This window comes from Penicillium citrinum (genome assembly GCF_028827155.1).
Source record: "Penicillium citrinum strain IBT 23319 chromosome Unknown utg000004l:1.0-2404223.0:1.0-2405248.0, whole genome shotgun sequence".
In the NCBI taxonomy this organism is placed as follows: Eukaryota; Fungi; Ascomycota; class Eurotiomycetes; order Eurotiales; family Aspergillaceae; genus Penicillium; species Penicillium citrinum.
Window position 1 is genome coordinate 624,896 of NW_026622689.1, and position 8,529 is coordinate 633,424.

Sequence of the window (8,529 nt, forward strand, 5' to 3'; positions counted from 1 at the left end):
GTAGTGGTAATAATTTATATATCAAGGGCTATTGTGATGCTGATTGGGGCAATGATCTTAATAATAGAAGATCTACTACTGGCTATCTATTCAGTTTATCAAATGATCTAGGAATAACAAATCCTATATCATGGAATAGCCAATTACAAACAACAGTTGCCCTCTCAACATGTGAATCAGAATATATGGCATTGAAAGAAGCTACCAAAGAAGCTATCTATTTGAACAATATGCTAAATTATTTTAATAATATACTAAAATTAGACTATACTACTAATAGTATACCTATTATATTAGTGGATAATGAAAGTGCCAAAAAACTGGCTGAAAATCCTGAATTCCACAAACGCTCTAAGCATATTGATATTATATATCATTATACCAGAGATGCTATACAAAACAATATGATTAAAATTGTACCAATACCAACAAAAGATAATATTGCCGATATTATAACAAAAAACACTACTAAAAATGTGTTTAATTTGTTATGCCCTAAAATAATATGGCAAATATAATATTCACTATAATCTTTATATTATATTATATTTTACTATATCTATAGTATTATATTATACTATAATAAACAAATAATATAAAATAAAGATTAAGGGGGGCTCTGAATATTATATTATATATATTATATAATACTATAGTATACTATATCGGCTATAGTATTCACTGCAACTACCGATAGTGATATCATTAATTGCCACTATGTGGCAATTTAGGTCAAATGACCATTCTATTCACTATCATCAAATTAACATAAATAGGGCCATCACCCCCGGCCTAGATGATTAGAACCATCTTCTCTATTTTATTTCAATCTTGACAATTTGAAAATTTCCTATTTGGGACTACTCCCCTCTGCTACTAAGACTATTAGTCATCCCTACTACTAGTCTTCACATATAGTGCCAGCAAAAAAAGCATTTCTAGGATTTTATATCTGGAAATATGATCAGTGATATTATAGTAAATAGAGTATTATAGTCTATTGATGTATTTCAAATTTATCATATGTATAAAATACAGTTTTTGTGGTTGTGGAAAGTAGGGCAGACTATAGTAATAAATAATAGCTCCGCGGCTAAACTAATTCGAAGTATAGAGCGCCAGACAGCAATCAATTTTTTTAAATTATTTTTTAATTTTCTGTTAAGTAATATAAATATTTCTATTGCAAAGAAAAAAAATCCGAGGCTGTGTGATAGAATTTAGCTTTTTCTACAGTATAGCGGATTATAATTGTAAAACAATAAAATCGAATAAACAAATACTGGAGAACAGATATCCTGCAAAATTAATTATAAATTTGTTTGAGCTCCTAGAAACGACCGTAGACAAATCGTATATCATCGGAAAATATATAAAAAAAATATGTTGTGGATCAACCGGAGTATCAAAGATAAGTGATCAGGGTGTTCAGAGAGAAGTTCCGGAAGCACTCCGGGGTTATTCAGGGTTGCTCTGGATTGCTCAGGGAGCAGCTCAGGGCGACGAGGGAATAAATCCAGCTGGACTCCGGGAGCTGATTGTTTTCCGAGGCGGCAGTGTTACCGTCACTATTATTACTTGAAAAAATAAATGTGAAACCTATAAATAAAAGTTTTCTTTTATAATATTAGTATTAATTTATTATTACTAGATCTAGTATTCAATATGATTAAACTATTATTGATTTAAATTTTTTCTGTTAAACCAAATACTAATAGAAAACTAATTTGATACAGATATACAATTTACAATACTATATAAAATTCTTGTAATAGATACCACAAAAACATAATAGATAGTACAAATTGTGTAAAAGAAATACTATATAGCAATTTGAAATTTTCGAATTGTTGTGATGCAGTTACTCGACCAGAAAACTAGGATCTGGATACATTAAAATTTGATCAATTGTCACAGGATCCCTGACAACGGATCTGAAGGATGATACGGTGAAGCCATAGAGCTTACCTCTTTCGGTGAAGCTACTGATCTTCACGCTTCGAACCCAATTCGACGCCGCTTCTTCCTCGAAGAAGGCACGTGAGGAAAACGTTGAATGACTTCGCTCGTGTTATCCTGATTGCTTGAAGATTCTTCAAGAATCAGTCTCTCTGTATATTCTACTAAGTGATTGAATTGATCTTCTGTTCTTCTTCTTCCATTATTCTCTCATCTAGTCAACAAGTGCTAGCTTGTACCTTAGTACCGTTATACATCTGACTGGTATATTTTGACAAGTCTCTGATTTGCTGTACAAAGATCTATATTATTTTGTGTAAACAGTATATAGTACTATATAAAAATAAATAAATATCTTTGATAATCTGATTTACTATAATGTTGATTGGATTCAGAGAGATATTTGATTACTGATATAATAATAGATATTTTAATAACAAAATTTGATTTGTAGCTGAATTACAGTTCTAGATATTTTTGATATAAATTGATTAAATCTGCTATTTAGTCAATTGTTTGATAATAGTAATATTCATAGATAAATATCAAAATTGAAAATATTCTTTCTGTATCAACTGGTACTAGATTATTAATTGCAAAATTATTTTGAATAATAATTGATTTCCGAAGAATTTTAGCTATATATACTAAGAATTCTTTAAAAAATTATATTTGTTAATATAATTATATCTTGTATATACAACATTGTTGATAAAATTGTTATAGCTTTTTTTAAAAAAAATACTACAAAATAGCTGTTGCCTGTGGGTGGGCGACAGTTAATAACAAAACGGCCAAATTACAAAAAAAAGTATTGTATCGTATTAACTATCAATGTGGAAGGGGTTCGAAATAAGAAGATTCACTATGTTGTAGCGATTTCTTTTCTCTTTGTGCTGACGTCTCAACTGTCTTGTCTCTCTACTGTATTGTGATAGATATTTGAGCCGCTCCTTTTTCTGTTGCTTAGTCTCTTGCTCCATCCGATGCTGTTCTTTTTCGGTTTCTTTGGTCTCTTTCGCAGTTATAGAATGATTGGTATTGTGAACTGATAGTATGCCGTCATTGTTTAATGGTTTAATCTGTTAGCGAGTATAAATATTTTATAGAGACCTGTGCAGCGCGAGTTGTTGATATCATAGTATATAAGATAGTCAATTCCTTTTCGAAAATTTAAAAGTTTTTTATGAATATTCAGATTATATTGAAAGACTTTTTTTATATCCCCTTTTTTTATATTCCGATAGTTCTTTATTGGCAGATCTGTCACAGGATTTTCCTGTGACAAATATACTCATGCGTTACCTATACCTTATATATATGTAGTTTGGGAATATCGAAGCGAGAGCTTCGATATTGTGGTCTCTTTTGGCCGAGTGGTAATCTATAAACCCAAACAATAGAACTTACCCTTTACAAGATCCGCCAATTCAAAGTTTTTTTTTTTTGATTTTTTTCGAAGTTGTTCAGCACTTTTGGAGAATGTATTGATTATATTTGAAGATATAGAAATTTTAAAAGAAGGAGTTGTCTTTTCTGAAAATATATTGAATAATATATAGAGTAAATACAAATCGCTGAATCTGATTCAATATAGATAGAAATTCAGTTTTGCCTGATACTGGTCTATTTCAAAAAAAAAAAATTTATTATTTTATGCGGCGAAAATATTGTTTATAATTCAAAAAAAAAATTATCAAATAGCTGACAAAGATATATTGTATAAAGTATAAATTTGAATAAAATAATATTGAACTCTTTATATTTCGAAAGAAATTCAATGATCAAATTAGAATTACAATTATCAAATAACAATATTCTTTTTTTTTTGAGTTTTTAATTTTAGATATTGTTATCTTACTGAAATAATTCAATTATTTTAAAATCAATCTATTAATAATCTAGCTGTTTAACATAATTTCCGGCCGTCCCGTACGCCCGGCCATACTGTATAATTTTCTCTATTAGAAAATTTCAAAATCGATTATCTCAACCAGTATCTATTAATTCAACTGAATATAGCAACTTTTATATATATTGATTCTGTGATCAATCTTCCTATATTCACTATATCTAGACAGAGCTATGGTAACCGGTATAGCTGTCTGATTAGACAGTTTGCTCTGTATATATGAATCTATCTGAATAGTTTTATCTAGCAAATCTAGCTGCTGAATTAGCTGTAAATTCTCTTCAACTGTTATACTATTATTGCAGAATATTTTTCTACTAGATTGATTGTATTTCTGTTATTTTTTATTTGTAATATATAAATCTATAATTTTTTGTATTAGTAGTATGGTATTGTATAATATTATATAGTAGTTTTTGATAATCTGATCTAATATTGTTTTTGATAGATTTGGTGACTTGTTTGATTATTGTTTTAATGGATTTTTAAATATTAAAATTTGTTTTTGTTAGTAAATAATAGTTTTTGAAATTTTTAATATAAGATATAAACTGATTAGATCTACTGATTGATCAATTGTTTAATAATATAGATATTCAGAAAGAGATATTAAATTTTGAAAATGTTTTTTCAGTAACGTAATTCCCGGTCGAGCAGTTAATCCATAGCCATTAGATTACTTTATAATTGATTATTTCAACCAACACCCATAAATTTGGCTAAATATAACAGTTTTCATATGTATTGATCTTGTGGCCAATCTCCCTATATTCACTATACCTAGGCGGAGCTCTTGTAACCGACCCAGCTATCTGATTGGGCAGTTCGCTCTGTATATACGAATCTATTTGAATAGCTTTATCTAGCGATTTCAGCTGTTGAGCAAGCTATAGATCTTCTTCGACGGTTAAATTCTCTTTTTAGGGTATCTGTCTGTAGACCGATTGTGTTTCTGGTGTTTTTTTTTATTGGCTGTATAGTAATCGGTATTCTTCTTTGCTAGTAAAATACTGCTGTGTAGTGCTAGAATGTATTCTTTGATTATCTGGTCTAATATCTCTTTTGATAGACTTGGAGAACTATTTGACTGTTGTTTTAGTAGCCCTTTTAGTATAGAAGTTAGTTTGAATAGCTGAATAGTGGTTTTTGGTATTTGTGGTATAAATTTGCTAAATCTGCTGTTTGACCGGCTGCTAGGTAGTGATAGAGTTTGTAGTGAGATATTGAGTTTGTTAAGTATTTTTTTAGAATTTAATAATACTAGATTATTTGCTGCAAAATTATTTTTGATAATAGAATTGATTAATTGGAAAATTTCTAGCTATATATACTGATAATTGTCTAAAAAACCAAATTTATCAATATAGTTATATTTTATATAGATAAAATTGCTTATAAAATAATTATATATATATATATATATATTTAAATATTGCAAAACGATCAATATTTAGTGATTGTAATAAATAGAATAAATATATTAGTATATAGAATAAAATACTTTTAACCAATATAGACTAATTTTATCAATAATACAATTATTATTTGAGATTTTAGATGGTCAATTTTTTGATAATTTATCAAATTAATCAATCTAAACAATTTTACTCTTAGAAATTATATATAATAATAATAAATAGCTATCTATATAGATTGCTTCGATTATAGTAATCTATTTATAATTCTCTGACTAAAGAAAAAAATCTCTGACTATAGTATTCAGTATATATAACAATTTTCTGATTTGCAATAAATTTATTGCAAATTCTGTTTTATCAAAATTGTAGATATTCTCTGATCATATACTATTTTTGTCAATTATATTATACAATTGCAAATCACTGTCGAATCGATTTTGGATCTTTATTTAAAATTCTTTGATAATTATATCTTCGCAAAAAATATATACAAAATTCAGAACAACAGTTAATAAAGATTGATAACCAATTCTTTCCAACAGTAGATAGAGAATAGCTACTGCGCACAGCAAAAAGAATATTAACTATTTTTTCTATAGTTGCTGATCTAGATACTGCTCTATGTATATCCATAGAGATTATTCATTCAGCAAGCGAATTCTTTTTGAATTAGATCAATTTATAGCTATTTGGACATATATCAGCGCATGAAACCCGGCTATAAGAATGTATATATAGTGTAGTGTAGAGAATTTTGTATAGCTTAGCAGCTGTATAAATAGATTTGATTCGGCCGTTTTTGATATTGTTAAAGACCAATAGAATTTTGTCCTCTTGATTGGTAGATTTCGGTGAAGATCCAGTGCAAATTGGTGGCATGGTATATGGTTGAATAAGAAGAGATGGGATGAAGACGCGATTTTAGATGGGGTTAACCGCTCGGCCGGGACTTATGTTATCATTGATATTAGATTATTAAATGTAAAATCATTTTTATCTGATTAGACCTGGGCATCCGCTCATAAGAGGGTTTGATGAGCGGCTCATGGTCAGGGCATGAGCCGGTTTTTTCGACATTGACTCATGGCATGAGCTAATGAGCGGGAAACCGCTCATTAGGTGGGGCAAATCTAGTTCTTGGCAAAATTGCATTATTATGCAAAAGCTTGGCAGTAATGCAGTGGTATTATAGACAGTAGTAGTAATTAAATTGAATTCCAATTATATCTATTGCTAAATCTGTAATCTAGATCGTTAGCCAGTACTGTTAGCCACTTCTGTAGCCACTGCTGTATTTTTGGTAATTGACTATAGTTAACAGATTATTTACATACAACAAAATTACTGACATAAAATAATGCAAAATAGTCTCCACTTTTGAGCGGGCTGAGCATGCTCATGAGCACCCCAGCTCATGATGAGCCGGCCTTTCAAAAAACCGCTCATGAACATGCTCATGCCCAGGTCTATTTTTGATAGTAGAATTAATTGATTAAAACATTTCTAGCTATATTGTTGATAATTTATTGGAAAATTAGATTTATTGATATAATTATATTTTAATATTATAAAATATTCAATATTGAATAATTATAGTAGATAAAATAAATATAAAAAATATAAAAATTATAAAAATTATAAAAATTATAAAAATTATAAAAATTATAAAAATTATAAAAAATATAAAAATATAATATTGTTTCCTATATAGATTCAATTGAATTAAAATACAAAATTATTATTATAACTATCAAAAATTAGTAATCAAAAATACTTCTATAATTAGTATAAATTAATTTTATCAATGATCTATCTATTAAATAAATTTTATTAAATTATTTTTATATTCATTATTTTAGTTTTGAAAATTATATATAATAATAATATATAATTATCTATATAGATTATTTTGATTGCGATAGTCTATTTATGATTTCTCTGATTGTAAAATCTCCGATTATAATATTTGATTTTTATAACTGTTTTCTACAAAAATATAAAATCTATTGCAAAATTTATTTTATCAAAATTATAGATATTCTTTGATTATATATTATTTGTCAATTATATTTTATACATTTGTAAACTATTACTGAATCAATTTTGAATTTTTAAAATTTTTGATAATTATATTTTTGTAAAAATTCTATACAAAATTCAGTGTAACGGGTAGGTTCTATGGTTTGGGTTTATAGATTACCACTCGGCCAAAAGAGACCACAATATCGAAGCTCTCGCTTCGATATTCCCAAACTACATATATATAAGGTATAGGTAGCGCACAAGTATATTTGACACAGGTTCCTGTGACATTCAGAACAGCAGTTGATAAAACTTGATAATAAAAATTTTCAACAATAGACAGAAAATACAGCCAAAAAAATTAGTTATTTCTTCTACAATTACTGATGTGAATACTATCTTATATGAATTTATAGAAATTATTCAATTGATAAACAATTATTTTTTCTAATTCAGTCAATTTATTGTCATTTGGACAGTAATCAATATATACAAATATATCTTTCGCATAGTCAGCTAAAATTGTATAAAAAATAATGTATAGCTTTACTGCTGTGCAAATAGATTTGATTCAACTATTTTTAGTATTATCAAAAATTAGCAAGATCTTGTCTTTCTGATTGGCCAAATTTTGCGAAGATTTAGCGCGAATTGGTGGCATAGGAGATAATTGAAGATAGGATATAGATAAAAAGACACGATTTCGGATATGGTTTACAGCATAGCCGGGTATACGGGACGGCCGGGAATTACGTTAATAAAATTTCAAATACTGTATCAATAGATACTGTATCTGATTTTTATAACCAATTTTGTAGAATATACAATTTTTTAAATATCACAAATGGAGATACTGTTTCATTATAGTTGAACAATATTCTATCACTATAATATTCTCTGAGATATTTGACTGTAAAATAGAAGATTGACTGCTGATACTGCTGATAATATTCTAACTGCCTTTACTACCAGATTGAAAATCAATTTTATCTATATCGTACAGAAGATATATCAGTAAATTTTCTATTACAATTCTGATTTTATTATATACTATCAAAGATATTTTTAATTGTGAAGACTAGTAGTAGGGTGGACTAGTAGTCTTATTAGCAGAGGGAAATAGTCCCAAATAGGAAATTTTTAAATTGTTCAGATTGAAATAAAATAGAGAAGATATTTCAGTCACCTAGGCCGGGAAGTGATGGCCCTATTTATGTT